Below are 15,370 nucleotides of genomic sequence, written 5' to 3'. Positions count from 1 at the left end.
ATGGTGTTGAAAAACCTCTGCTTTCAGAGCCACCCCTACCTTCTTCCACTTCTCTCTTTTTTATATTCCAGGAAGAGTCACTCACAATGCCTGGATGTGGGGAGCCCTAATCCCCCGCCCTTACTTAGTGCTGTGCAGTCACACTGGAGCCCAAGGCACGGGGGAAATGTGCACCTCAATAAACATATTTTCATAAATTTTTAAACAATTAGTGTTTCCAGAACATTAAAGTTGTTGCAAATGTATTGAAGAATTGGAAAGTAGGTGTACAAACCTTACAATATTATTTTTTAATTTATTTTTGTTATTAACTATATATACACACATACATATACACACACACCTATATGTGTGTGTGTGTGTGTGTATATATATATATACACTTCCTTCCACTTTCTGTAAGCAAAGATAGTTTTGCTTTTTTATATGTACAGTTATGTGTGTTTTTCTTGAGACAGGGTCTTGCTCTGTTGCCTAGGATGGAGTGCAGTGGCACAATCACGGCTCACTGCAGTATCGACCTCTTGAGCTCAAGCGATCTTTCCCCATCAGCCTCTCTAGTAGCTGGTGGGACGACAGGTGTATGCCAACACACTTGACCAGTTTTTATTTTGTTTTGCAGAGACAGGGTTTCACCATATTGGCCAGGCTGTTCTCGATCCCACCCACCTCAGCACCACTCCTGTCCTAGATATGGTTTTTTTTTTTAATTGTAGAGCTTTATTAAATTTTTCTACTTGGTTGAAAATATTATTAAACCAAAATGTTGCAGAAATATTTGTAATCTACATGTGAAAAGACACTTTCTACTTGGCATAATGTTTTATGTTATTTCATACTGTGTCTTTTTTTTTTTTTTATTTTGAGAGGGATTCTCTCTCTGTTGCCCAGGGTGGAGTGCAGTGGCGTGATCTCGGCTCAATGCAATCTTCGCCTCCCGGGTTCACGCCATTCTCCTGCCTCAGACTCCTGAGTAGCTGGGACTACAGGCACCCGCCACCACGCCCGGCTAATTTTTTGTATTTTTAGTAGAGACGGGGTTTCACCGTGTTAGCCAGGATGGTCTCGATCTCCTGACCTCATGATCTGCCCGCCTTGACCTCCCAAAGTGTTGGGATTACAGGCGTGAGCCACCGCACCCGGCCATGTCTTTTAATATTTGATAACCGTCTTTAATTAGTTTCTAGTTTCTTGATTGCATGTTATCTTGAAGCCCAGTATGTCTCCATGTAAATATATAATTTTCCAGATATATTTTGATGTATTATTTTGAACAGATATAAGAACTTCCGTATACTCATTGAATTCACACAAAAAAATGAACCCAATGAGTCTCATGTTTGGCATAATGATTTTTGATTAAATTCTGGCAGGTATGTACCCTTGTATACACCTGCCACAGATGCTCTGAGGGGAGGGAGAGCATTAGGACAAATACCTAATGCATGTGGGGCTTAAAACCTAGATCACAGGTTGATAGGTGTAGCAAACCACCATGGCACATGTATACCTACGTAACAAACCCGCACATTCTGCACATGTATCCCAGTAAATAAAGTAAAATTTAAAAAAGTCAGAATACACAGTTTGCTTGTGTGGTTTTCAAAGGATTTGACATGATTTCCCAGAAGCATTAAGTATTTGTTCTGAATTTTTAAGACCAATCAGACACATGACCATTGCTCTATTGTTAACCATAACATCATTATAAACACCTGTAAGTTCACCTAAATTTAGAAATATTAAAGCATTTGGACTTTCAATAATTTCCTGTTATCTTTTATGAGGTAAATTATTTCACATACAAATGTGTCGATATCTAATCACATTGATGCTGAATGGTTCACTGACGGAAGTATTTTATGGAAAATGGAAAAAGAAGGGCAGGATAATGTGGATAGTCTACAGCAAACAATAGACGCCCAGGCACTGCCACCTAATGCCTCAGCACAAAAAGCAGAGCTAATTCTCCTCACTAGGGCCCTGGCTGTAGGTCAGGGAAAGATACTAAACATATTTATTGACTCCAAGGATGCCTGCTTTGTCCTTCATGCACATGTTGCTATCTGTAAAGGATGGGGTCTTCTAAATGCAAGGAATGCCCCCGTTGAACATAGTAAAGAAATACTGCAGCTTTTAGAGGCTGTGAATGACCCTAGGCAAGTGGCGGTCATTCACTGTGAGAGAAATCAAAAAGGAAACTCCTCAGTCTCATTGGACAATGCAAGGGCTGGCAGGCAAGATATCAGGGCAACTATGGAAGCTGTAGCCCCGCTGGCCTTATTCCTCTCTGCCCATTCTCTTTATCTTATTTTTTTTTTTTTTGGAGACTGAGTCTTGCTCTGTCACCCAGGCTGAAGTGCAGTGGTGTGATCTGGGCTCACTGCATCCTCTGCCTCCTGGGCTCAAGCAATTTTCTTGCCTCAGCCTGCCGAGTAGCTGGGACTACAGGCATGTGCCATCACACCACTAATTTTTGTACTTTAGTAGAGAAGGGGTTTGCCATGTTGTCCAGGCTGGTCTCAAACTCCTGGCCTCAGTTGATCCGCCCACCTCAGCCTCCCAAAATGCTGGATAATAGGTATGAGCCACCATGCCCATCCCATTCTCTTGATATAAATCCATCCTATACTATAGAAGAAAGAGCATGGGTTAAAGAAAATCGAAGACCGTAACACCTGAGGGTTGGTGACTCATACGCCAAAAGCCATTGCTTCCTCAGTCCCACCGTGGCAAATTGTTAAAAGTTTACATAATTTCCTCCATATGGGCAGGACGCTATGACCCGCCTGGATGAAGCATGTTTTTACAGGTAAAGGCCTGGCAACCACAATAAAAAAGGTCACTCGGGCTTGTGAACTTTGCTCTCAAAATTACCTTGGGGGCAAACAAAACAAACAAACAAACAAAAAACAAGGGTCTCCTCCTTTATTAACCTCAGTTTCCAGTGGTGAGGAACCTATCCTGGTGAGGAATCGCAAATTCACTGCACCCAAATGCCCTCCTTTCTGGTTTTTAAATACCTTTTAGTTTTTGTAGACACCTTTATTGAATGGGAAGCTTTCCCCACCAGAACAGAGAAAGCTACAGAAATGGCCAAGGCACTGCCATGAGAGGTCATACCAGGATTTGGCCTCCCCTGCTCCTTGCAGAGTGACAAAGGCCCCTGTTTTCTTGCAACTGTAACCAATAGATAGCCCAAGCTTTGGAAATTAAATTTCATCTCCACTCCTCATGGAGGCCACAATCCTCCCGCAAGGTTAATAGGACTAATCGAACTTTAAGGCAGACCCTGGTGAAACTGTGCCAGGAAACTTCTGAGTCTTGGTACACTCTGTTGCCTGTAGCCCTCATGAGAATACAAGTGGCACCCAAAGAAAAGACAAAATTTAGTCCGTTTGAGATGACTTCTGGGAGACCCTTCCTTTGCTTAGACCTGTTAATCAAACTAGAAACCCAGTCTACTATACAATACAATCGAAACCTGAGCCAGGGGCCAAGTGCGGTGATTCACATCTGTACTTTCGTCACCTTGGGAGACTGAGGCAGGTGGATCACTTGAGGTCAGGAGTTGAAGACCAGCCAGGGCAATATGGTGAAACCCCCCAAATACAAAAGTGAGCCGGGCACGGTGGCCATCCTATAATCCCAGCTACTCGGGTGGCTGAGGCAGGAGAATCGCGGAGGTTGTAGTGAGCCGAGCCCGCATCACTAGACTCCAGCCTGGGCGACAGAGCAACAGTCTGATGTCAAAAACAAACAAATAAATAAACAAACAAAACAAAAAACTAACCTGGGTACAGCAAGCTATCCAGGAGTATGGCAATGCAGTGCTGCCCTCACCTGGACAAGTGAAAAACATTCCCCAAATCCTACCTGCAGACAGGGTCCTATTAAAAACTTGGAAGGAAGGTCCCCCGGCAGATCCACTTCTTCCTAAATGGAAGGGACCTTAGCAAGTACTACTAACCACCCCAGTGGCTGTCGAGCTGCAAGAAATAGCCAGTCGGGTTCACATGATCAGAATTCAACTTTGCAATAAATCTTTACAGGAACCAGAGGAAGCTACTAATTATACCTGCCAGCCCATAGAGGCTCTAAACTTTCTATTCAAGAACACAATTCCAGATAAAGCCCATCTGGAAGATAGGTAACGTCTTCATTTTCTTGGTACTTGCCTGCCATACTGTAATGACTTTTAGAGACACTGGCCTGTCTGCTGGGGAAGTAATTAACCATACTGTTAGTCTATTAAACTTAACTCAGGCCTGGGCCTGGTGGTTCATGCCTGTAATCTTAACACTTTGGGAGGCCGAGGCAAGTGGATCCACTGAGGTCAGGAGTTCGACACCAGCCTGACCAACATGGTGAATCCTGTCTCTACTAAAAATACAAAATTAGCCAGGCATAGTGTCGCATGCCTGTATCTCAGCTACTTGGGAAGCTGAGGCGGGAGAATTGCTTGAACTCGGGAGGCAGAGTTTGCAGTGAGGCGAGTTTGTGCCATTGCACTCCAGCCTGGGCAACAAGAGTGAAACTCCGTCTCAAACAAAACAAAAAAAAACAAAACACAACAAAACAAACAAACACACACACACAAACCAAAACCAAAACAAAACAAAAACTTAACCTTGTTGATTTTGCATAACTACCAAAGGTTGGGGATATGCCAGACCTGGGCCCTTAGAAGACTGGCCTGGCATCCCAGCACATCTCCAGAGACAAACTCACTGGCCCACAGCGTGGGGATATCAGGCCCAACAGTCAATACAAAGGGATTTTATTAGGTCAGGTCCTGGGTTTCTTAAGCTCCTCCTCCTAATTATCAACAGTAGTTCAAATATCTCAAAAGGAAAAAATGCTTTCTTACATACCTTTTATCCAGAGCTGTAGGGACCAGCCCCACAGGGTCGGTGGGTCTCTCCCTGTGTGTGGCGACAAGAGAGTGTAGGAATAAAGACATAAGACAAAGAGATAAAAGAAAAGGCAGCTGGGCCCGGGGGACCACTACCACCAATGCGCGGAGACCGGTAGTGGCCCCGAATGTCTGGCTTTGCTGTTATTTATTGTATACAAAGCAAAAGGGGCAGGGAAAGAATGTGAGTCTTCTCCAATGATAGGTAAGGTCACGTGGGTCACGTGTCCACTGGACAGGGGGCCCTTCCCTGCCTGGCAGCCGAGGCAGAGAGAGAGAGAAGACAAAGAGAAAGCCAGCTTACGCCATTATTTCTACATATCAGAGACTTTTAGTACTTTCACTAATTTACTACTGCTATCTAGAAGGCAGGGCCAGGTGTACAGGATGGAACATGAAGGTGGACTAAGAGCGTGACCACTGAAGCACAGCATCACAGGGAGACGGTTAGGCCTCCGGATAACTGCGGGAAAGCCCGACTGGTGTCAGGCCCTCCACAAGAGGTGGAGGAGCAGAGTCTTCTCTAAACTCCCCCTGGGAAAAGGTGACTCCCTTTCCCTGTCTGCTAAGTAGTGGGTGTTGTCCCTTGACACCTTTTGCTACCACTAGACCATGGTCTGCCTGGCAACGGGCATCTTGCCAGATGCTGGCGTCACCACTAGACCAAGGAGCCCTCTGGTGGCCCTGTCCAGGCATAACAGAAGGTTCGCACTCCTGTCTTCTGGTCACACCTCACTATGTCCCCTCAGCTCGTATCTCTGTATGGCCTGGTTTTTCCTAGGTTATGATTATAGAGCAGGGATTATTATAATATTGGGATAAAGAGTAATTACTACGAACTAATGATTAATGATATTCATATATAATCATATCTAAGATCTATATCTGGTATGACTATTCTTGTTTTATATTTTATTATACTGGAACAGCTCGTGTCCTCGGTCTCTTGCCTCGGCGCCTGAGTGGCTTGCCGCCCACACAGAGCAATTCCCCTTCTGCCTTTACATTAATCATGGCAGTTCTGCCACTTTTGTAGAACTCCAAGAGAGTCAGTGTAGCTGACCCTTTATCACTGGGTCACATATTTTAGTCAATACCTCTACGGGAATCAAACTAATAATAAATGGACACCTCATCCGGACAACCAATTTTTTGCTCTATTATGTCCTCGGACTGGCACCACCTCTATTTCCTATCAGCCAAACTGCAACCTCTAGTTTTTGCTGAGGCCATCCTCTCACGGGAAGCCCTTATTCACCTTATCTCAATACATCCCCCAAGGACTGTCAACATATTCTATCACAAGATAACTATGTCCTGTGGTGGAACCCTAAAGGGGGAACTTTATTTAAAGAACTTATTAATGCCACCATCCAACTCTACCATTCATTAATAGACCCAGTAACCACTGCCAACTTATCTGCACAAAACCTTTCACTTATAGGCCAGAAAATAGGAGACCCCTTTTAGAGAACCTCCACTGCATTCACCACTTTAATGCAAAATACTTTTGCAGCAGAAATTTCACCATCACAAAAAATTTTGGGGTTTTGTGGATCTTCAGCATATCTACAATTACCTCCACTGTGGAAGAGGCAAGGCTCCATCGCTTACATTTCCCCTTATCTAACTTTCGCGTGGGCTAACACATCTCTCCCTTTCCCCATGTACCAACATAGCAAGATTCACCTCTGAGCAAGGCCCCATATTCCCCTGTGTTTAGTATTGCCCTCTCTATTAGGATTATCAGGGTCAGCTACAGGAGGTGGAGCCTTGGGAGTACAGCATAAACTGTTTTAGGAGATCACGGTGGCTCTCCAACAAATGGAAGAGGGCCTCAGTGGACTTCAACAACAGCTGGACTCCCTGGCCAGTATAATCCTACAAAACTGAAAAACCTTAAATCTTCTCACAGCTGGACAAAGAGAAACATGTTTGTATTTGAAAGAGGAATGCTCTTTTTACATTAATCAGTCTGGTTTAGTCCAAGAAAATATTAAAAATATCATTACTCAGGCAAATGAAATTAACACTTTAGGAACTTCCATGGGAATTAGGAAGCAGTAGCTATTGTCTGCCTTGCTCCCTTTAATAGTGCCGGTCATTAACATACTTTATTTAACCTTTGGTCCAACTTTGTTTATAATGCTGATTTCTTACTCTCCTGCTTACAGCAATTTCAAGTCCACATGATGGTTTCACAAGGCTTTCAACCTTGAGCTGCTGATGAGCTATCTCATGTTTTCCCCACCAGTCCCGTGAACAACAAGGTTTACACTGCATTAGATCAGGCAGGAAGAGACTTTAGGGCCCAGGCTAGGTAGGGACAATGCCCCACTCAGCAGGAAGCAGCTTCAGAAGAAATGACCTAGCCCCTCAACCTCCCATATGATTATAGGCCCTAAGATCTCTTAGGGGGGAATTGAGGCAGGGTAGGCCGTCAAGGAAGTGACCATGCCCTTGGCACGCAGCAACTGTGGGGACCGTACAGCCAACACAATAAGCCTCAGCATTCACGTTGTAGTTAAGCTCATTCAAGCAAAGCTGTCTTCAGTAGGGAATTTCCTCTGTAGAGAGCACGTGCACTTTGATTTTACCTGTCCACAAACTGACCCTTTGCTCATTGTGATAGTAAAAAACACACCCCTGGGTGGAGATTTAAAATGCTAATGAGACATGTGATGTACGAACAAGCATGGATGGGCATGTACACCCAGAGGACCACCCAGAACGTGTTTGCTAGTAACACATCTTCCCACCTCCTTATGAATAATCATGTAAGACTCCCATAAGGGGAGTTTCCCCAGTAATAATCAATGCTGTCTCATCCTTACAAGCAGCCAGCCCTGAATCCTCTCTGTCTCTCTCAGGGTGTATTCTGCATTTAACTTTCAAAATATTCATTTTCCCTTGCAATAAATTTCTCTATTCTGCATCTCCTTTGCTGTATGCCCCTTATTTAAATTCTTTTAAACGAAGAAAACAAGAACCAATGTCTCAGAACAGCCGTCAGCAACACTCCAAAATATTCTACCACTTTTGTTGATTTAATCACCTTCTGCAAACCATTGTTTATTAAGCTATGAGTCTGTATATACATACCATAATACACTTCTATTTTGGAAAAGCATCGTGCTGGAACAGGAAATTCTCATGTTTCCAAGTTCTATTTCAATTCTTCCAATCTGTGAACCCCCTTTTTTTGAGTTTCATACATCTGATTCTGTCACATTACTGCTAAAAAGTATTTGCAGAGAGCCAGATAAAGACAAACATTATTTGGAATAAATGATCCAGTCAGGATGAATCCACTCTCTGTTAGTTGTTAGCATATTTTCTCATATACATTTTTTTTTTTTTAAGAGAGGGATTCACTCTGTTGCCCAGGCTGGAATGCACTAGTAGGATGACAGCTCACTGCAGCCTTGATCTCCTGAGTTCAAACGGTCCTCCTACCTCAGCCTCCTGAGTAGCTAGGATCACAGGTGTGCACCACCACACGCATCTAATTTTTGTATCCTTTGTAGAGATGGGGTCTTGCTATGTTGCCCAGGCTGGTCTCATACTCCTGGGTTCAAGTGATCCTCCTGCCTCAGCTTCCCAAAGTGCTGGGGTTACAGGCATGAGACACCGTACCCAGCCATACACCCATCTTTTTAAAAATCTCCAGTCATCATATGAATACACCAGAATCTGCATGTTGTTCTTGGTCTTGTCCATATTCTGTCTAGTAAAGCCCCTTTTGCTTTATTAGCCCAAACCCATGACTATGTGTTTCTGAAATATCTAACACTCCCCTTCAATTTCTTCTTACCATTTCAAAAAGTTTCCTTAGTTTTCAGTGGATTTGAGGGTAACTGTATTCTAATAATGTCAATGATAGGAAATCATTTTTCAGCAGCTGCAATACTTTTTCAAGTCAACCTCATAATTGAATGACTCCCATAATTTTGATAAATTTCCACATGCATTTTACTTCTTTCTTGAACATTACACCACTTACCTTTGGTGCCTTAACTGTCTAAATAATTTTAGTATAATTTACAAATATATTTACTTTTAATTAATACAATCTATTTAGAGTAAATGTGTTAATACATAATCAAGTAATTTATATTAATTATGGATACTTGTGTGATTTACAATATGTAGTCATTACACAGGTGTCCATAAAAAATTATATAAAGATAAAAAATAGTTATTAAGAGTAAAAAATTTCACACCAGGCTTCTTATCAAATCTGACTGTCAAAAATTCTTGAAAATTAATTTTTTAAAAATAAAGTGAACACCAGTGTAATTTTCATAACTGTCTTCAGTGAAGAAAGTATAAAGGTTTTTTGATAATTGCTATTTCCCTAGGAAAGAATACCATTTCAGAAAATGTTTGATATTTGATGAAATTCCATTTCAGAAAAGTCAAATATTTTACTGAATAAAATTTGCATGACCTGCTTGAGAGTTCTTTAGAATATTTTCAAAAATTGCACAGACATATTTATAATTAAATCAAACTATTTTTTTTCCACCCTGTGGCACTATGGATTGCATGAGCATAGAAAGAGAACAATTGCCAGCTTCCCTCAGAAGGAAGCAGTGGTCATCACAGAAAATTGCAAGTGAGACGTTTTTAAGCCACAGGCCTGTGGCACCCACATGTCCCCTCCACGTGCATGACTCTCAGGGCTCTGCAAGTGCAAGCGCAAATCCTGCCTTTATTTTAAATTTCGATACTGTGTTCATTGTGGAAGTTTTCTATTAATTTTGATTTTTAAAAAATTATGGGCCGAGTGCGTTGGCACATGCCTGTAATCCCAGGACTCTCGGAGTCCAAGGCGGGAGGATCACCTGAGGTCAGGAGTTCGAGACCAGCTCGAAGTCTTTGAATGAAGGAATTACAGAAACACACCACTCTTGTGGCCAGGGATAGCAATCTACCCAGACAGGACTATCAAGGCCACAAGGAACATCAGAGATCAGTTATCCCAGGATTGTCATTTTCCAGAGATACGAACGAGGCCTCAAGAAGGAAAAGACCCATCCCAGGTCGTATGCAGCTAGGGTTGGAACAGAGTCTAAGAAGCCAAATATCCAGCCTGCCTGCTGCACAGGGCTGCTCCGTGCCCAGACCCAGGAGCCTCAGGTATCTGGGGTGAGAGCCTCTCTGCTTACTAAGGGCAGTATTTCAGGGGACGCACCCTCAGTGGGTGCTTCCACTCTTGTTCAAGCACAAAATATGGTTTGGCAAGTCCAGAAATGTTTGTCCACTTATCCAGTATTATATGTGAGATAAGAGCCTTATAGAGACGGAATAGTCATGTAAAAATACTATATCGGACCAATTCGACATGGCAACTCCCTTTTATGTAGACAGATGCTTAAAATTAGATAGGTATTTAACATTATATATGCATATATACACACATATATCTATATGTGTGTGTGTGTCAGATCATGCGAATGCCTTTTACTCTATACATGTTTTTTAAAGATCATGAGGAACTGTTTGCTTTCAGCTGGTAAGGCCAGCAAAACCCCTTTTCCTTCCTACCTCAGTCTTATATCAACTCTCTAAGTGATAGAGGCAGGAGGCAGAGAAACTCTAGGCAGAAAAGGGTGGTTCCTTGGTGAAACCACACCTTCAAGCTGAAAAGCCTGAAGTGAGAACTTCTATCCCAGTTTGGCCGCTCTGTCAATTTGTTCTTTCTGAATAATGTCTTTTTACCAATGGAATGTTGCCTTTTCCATAACTACCTACAGCCTGCCCTGACCCCGGTCCCATGCCTATAAAGATTCCAGATTCAGCCAGTAGAGAGGAGAAGTAGCTGGACATCAGGGAGAGGTGACTTGACTTCAGAGACGATGGCTGCACGTCCGGAAGAAGCAACTTGACTTCGGAGGAGAGAGGCAGAGAGGCGACTTGACTTCAGGGGAGAGCGACCTGCCCTTCCCATACGCTTTCCAGCTCCCCTCTCTGCTGAGAGCTGCTTTTATTGCACAATAAAATTCTCTGCACTCACCATCCTTCAATTCGTCTGTGTGGCCTCATTCTTCTTGGGCACCAGACAAGAATTTGGGACCCACCATGTGTGGGTACCCAAAAAGGCTGTCGCACTGGCCCTTTGCCCTTGCTGACAGAGGGCAGCCACCCCAAGCAACGAGGCAAAGGTCCCACTGAGCTCATAACACACTGCTGTCCGTGGATGGTGGAGCTAGGAAAGCATTGTAACACACACTCTGGGGCCTTGGGGTGGCGGGCATTCCTACCTGGATGCTGCCACAGAGCCTGGATGGAGTTTGCTCCTGCCGGTGCCAAAGCAGCTGGCCAGTTCCCACACTCACTTGCCTACGTATTCCCTCCCATGAGGGGTGGTGTGCGGTGGGCCCGAGGAAAAGGAGTTTGCTCCTGCTGGTGCCAAAGTGGCTGGGCACCCCTGTCACGAGTTCTGTGAAGGGGTCAAGAAAGTATCCTGCATCATAAACATGTCCCAGACTAGTCCTTAGGGATCTTGATCTCCTTTCCCTCCAACCATGTGACACCATTACTTTGCACTGATGACATTAAGCTGATTGGGCAGGACCTAGCAACTACTGTAGACACACTGGTAACATACTGACATGACAACCTAAGTATCAATTTGCACAAAAAATCAGGGGCCTTTAAACTTAGTGAAATATTTAATGGTCAAGCACTCAGAGGCATGTCAACATCGTACTTATCAGGTGAACAGCAAGTTGGTACATCTCACCCTTCCTACCACTCAAAGGGGACACAAAAAATAGTGAGCCTCTTTAGGATCTGATGATGGTAACATGTACCTCATTGGCGTGTGCTGCTGTGACTTATCTGCTAATGACTGGAAAATCTGCTACTTCTGAGTTTGGCTTAGTACAAGAAAAAGCTCTCTGGTCCCACACCTATGGCTCCAAGGGGGGTTCCTTATGAACAGAGTTGTCTAAAAAAGAAACAATCAAAAAATCCCTAGGCCTGGCTTACTTACTATTCTTTCTTTATAATGGGCTGGCAGCACGTGTATTCGTTTTCTATTGCCACATAACAAATTACCCCAAATGGAGCAGCTTAAAACAACACACATTTATTACCTACAGCTCTGCAAATCAAGACCGGGAAGGCTCAACCGGCCTCTCTGCTGAGTGTCTCCCAAGGCCAACTCAAAATGTCAGGCCGGCTGGGTGCTGATATGGAGACTGTGGAATAATCCACTTCTAAGCTTATTCAGGTTATTGCCCATTTAGATCTAGTTCCTTGAGGTGGTAGGAATGTGGTTCCCATTTGTTTTTCTGGCTGTCATTCAGAGACTGCTCTAAACGCCTAGAGCCACCCTATATACCTTCTCTGGAGCACGGCATTATCCTCAAAGCGGGCCTGCTGTGTCACATCCTTCTTGTGCTTTGACTCTCTTACCTCTTCTTCTGCTCCTTGGTAAGAAAAATGCTCTGCTTTTCAAGGATTCCCCTGCCAGGTCTGGCCCACCCACACCACCTCCATGTCTCAAGGTCAACTGACTTGAGAGTTTAATTATCCAGCAAAATCCCACCGTAGCAGTATTTGGATTAGTGCTTGATTGAGGATACAAGAGATGGGAATCTGGGGAATCAGACTACAGCTGTCTCAGCTCGAGCTGCTATCACAGAATACCACAGACTGGGTGGCTTCATCACCAGACATTTCTTTCTCACGCTTCTGGAGGCAGAAGTCCAAGATCAGGGTGCCAGCATGCTCAAATTCTGGTGAGTGTCCTCTTCCTAACTTGTAGTCAGCCACCTTGCTGTATCCTCACATGTTGAAGAAGCGTGGAAGAACAAATTCTCTTTTCTCTAATTATAAGGGCACTAATCTCATCATAGGGACCCAAACACCATGACCACATCTAAACCTAATTACTTCCCAAAGGCTCCACCTCCAAATATCATCCCATTGGGAGTCAGGGTTTCATCGTACGACTTCTCAGAGGACACACATGTTCAGTCGGTCCATAATGCCTGCCTACCACAAAAGCCAAAAGTGGACAGCTGCATAGTCCTGAAGGACAGTGGTGAAGGGAAATTCTCCCAGAGGCAAGAACTTTGAGCAGTGCTCCTGTGTGGAGGAGAGATGGCCAGGCCTATGAGATATTTGGGTCTCATGAGAGTTCTCAGCAAAGGGTAACCTCAGCAGAGCAGAATTTTAATAATCTGAAGGGTAAGTTACCTATTATCTAGATATTAATCAGCCTCTTTCCCCAACACTTGTGTCACAACCTCATGGGCTCACAAAGTGGCCAAGGTGACCAGGGATAGAGATTATGCTTCAGTAGCATGGACTTCCACTCACCAGGGCCAACCTGGCTACAGTTGATAAAGACATGAGACAGCAAAGGATTCCCGGAGAAACCTGCCTTCAAGCCTAAAACGGCCTGAAGGTTGAAAAACCGGACTGCTGGTCTCGAATGTAACCTGCGATCCAGAGGGAGTACCGTCACTGTTTGCTCGCCCTTTCCCAACTGATTCTTTCTTTTTTCTTTCTTTTTTTTTTTTGAGACAGAGTCTCGCTCTGTCGCCCAGGCTGGAGTGCAGTGGCGCAATCTCGGCTCACTGCAAGCTCCGCCTCCGGGGTTCACGCCATTCTCCTGCCTCAGCCTCTCCGAGTAGCTGGGACTACAGGCGCCCGCCACCACGCCCAGCTAACTGTTTTGTATTTTTAGTAGAGATGGGGTTTCACCGTGGTCTCGATCTCCTGACCTCATGATCCGCCCGCCTCAGCCTCCCAAAGTGCTGGGATTACAAGCGTAAGCCACCGCACCCGGCCCCAACTGATTCTTTCTTAATAATGGCGACATGTGTACTGGGGAAAGGATGTGGAGCCATGGGAAGTTTGCACCTTGTGCAGGGGTGGCGGTGGGGAGCCTGGTCTCTTCGGTTCCTGTGTGGTGGCCCAGAATCAATATGTGAGATGGGGTCCTGTTAGCAGGACCCCCTCTTGCTTTGCCGGGAGAGTTTTTTTCCTTCCTATTTTTTCTTTTCAACCAATAAATTCCGCTCCTCACCCTTCAATGCATCCGCGAACCTAATCTTTCCCGGTCGTGTGACAAGAACTTGGTTTTTGCTTATCTAAGAAGCAAAATTCTGCAACATAGTCATTGCTGAGTGTACAATCTGCCAGAAACAGACAGCAACACTGAGCCTCTTATATGACACCTGCCTGCAGAGTTATCAGCCGGCTACCAGATGGCAGGTGATTACACTGGACCACTTCCACTATGGAAGGGACAGGGCTGTGTTCTTCCTCAAATAGACACTTACTTTGATTATGGATCTTCCTTCCCACCCACAGTACTTTGAGAAAAGCAACATTTGTGCACTTAGAAAAATGCCTTATTTACCATCATGGTATTCCACACAGCATCACCTCGAAAAAAGGCACTCACTTCACGGAATATAAAAAGTGCAGTGATGGGCCCATGCTCATAGAAATTCACTGTTCTTATTACGTATATCCCCATATCCCCCATCATTTTCTCAAGAGATGGTAGTGTCTTGCCCACTTGGTCTGGGACTCCACATCAGCCTCCCAAAGTGCCCTCCATTATCTTAAAATGACTGGATCAACAGAACAGTGGAATGGCCTTGTGGAACTCAGTTATAGTGCTAGCTAGGCGGCAATACCTTGCAGGTCAGAGAAATTACTTTTAGGAAGCAGTGTTTGCTGTATATCTGCGTCCAATATACTTTGCTTTCTCTCCCATAGTTAGGATTCATGGGTCCTAGAATCAAGAAGTAAAACTGGGAGTGTCTCTATTCACTATTCACCCCGGTGATCGACTAGCAAAAATGCTTCTTATCCTTCTGACTTTAGGCTCTGCTGAACTAGAAGTCTTAGGTCCAAAGGAAGAAATGCTTTCACCAAGCGACACAACAGTGATTCTATTGAGAACAGATTGATACTGTCAGCTGGCCATTTTGGTCTCTTCGTCAATTTCCATCTAGAGTCAAAGGAGGGGTCATCTACTAGCTGGGGGTGATGAACCTGATGATGAAAGGGGGATTAATTGCACCACACCAGGGGCTAAAAAAAAGAGTATGTCTGATATGTCTAGAGAGCTGCTTAGACCTCCCATTTTGTTTGTTTGTTTGTTTTGAGATGAAGTCTCACTGTGTCGCCCAGGCTGGAGTGCAGTAGCGTGATCTCGGCTCACTGCAACCTCCACCTCCCAGGTTCAAGCAATTCTCCTGCCTCAGCCTCCTGATTAGCTGGGATTACAGCCGCGGGCCACCATGCCCGGCTAATTTTTTGTTTTTTTTTTTAGTAGAGACGGGGTTTCACCATGCTGGCCAGGCTGGTCCCGAACTCCTGAGCTTGTGATTTGCCCACCTCAGTCTCCCAAAGTGCTGGGATTACAGGCGGGTGCCACTGTGCCCGGCCCCTCCCATGTTTTTTGATTACACTTAATGGAAA

Source organism: Symphalangus syndactylus, chromosome X (genome assembly GCF_028878055.3).
Source record: "Symphalangus syndactylus isolate Jambi chromosome X, NHGRI_mSymSyn1-v2.1_pri, whole genome shotgun sequence".
Lineage (NCBI taxonomy): Eukaryota > Metazoa > Chordata > Mammalia > Primates > Hylobatidae > Symphalangus > Symphalangus syndactylus.
This window is presented reverse-complemented; position numbering follows the sequence as displayed.